Raw genomic sequence first — 740 nt, forward strand, 5'->3', positions numbered from 1 at the left:
CATGTTTGAAATCCAACATAATTGGCATGGGTTCTAGAAATGTTACCTTAGGCAAATAATTCAACAATCTGATTTCACTTTTTTTTACCTACATAACAGGGAAAGTGCCATCTCTTATACAGTGTTGCTCTGAGGATCACCTAGGTCTAGGACACAGGTGACGAACCTATGGCACACATGCCACAGCGAGCTGTTTGTACCACTGAAAGCTCTTAAAGGTCTAGGATGACACAGGAGACATACCGATCATAATTTCTGTCATCTGGTGCCAAGTTACTCCCCTTCATCTTAAAAATCCAGATCTCCCAGTATACTTTAAAAAAATTTTAAAACCACTATTCCTAAAGCTTCATTTTATGTGATTGTTAAGCATCTAGAAAATATCTAATCCTGAACTATTTCAACAGAATTTTAAATGTACATACATTTACCACTCATATAACCTTCATTGCATGCCAACTAACCATCAGGGAAGAGTTTATTACATGAAAATAAGTCTGTTGTAAAAGATTTCCTTGCAATTACTCCACTGCCATTATCCTGGCTTTTCAAATTCATATGCTTAGATTATGAAGTGAATAATCAGAGCAAAGGAATTCTATGAGGAAGTCAATTACTAAAGAAAATGATCATTCAAGCATTTGAGAGAGCAGGTTACATCTAATTTTGAAAAGTGAAATTATAGAAACATTCAGCATAAACACTTGGACATGTAGCATCAGAACAGTATTTTACTATAT

Source organism: Fukomys damarensis, unplaced genomic scaffold (assembly GCF_012274545.1).
Source record: "Fukomys damarensis isolate Sample0158 unplaced genomic scaffold, DMR_v1.0_HiC HiC_scaffold_16, whole genome shotgun sequence".
In the NCBI taxonomy this organism is placed as follows: Eukaryota; Metazoa; Chordata; class Mammalia; order Rodentia; family Bathyergidae; genus Fukomys; species Fukomys damarensis.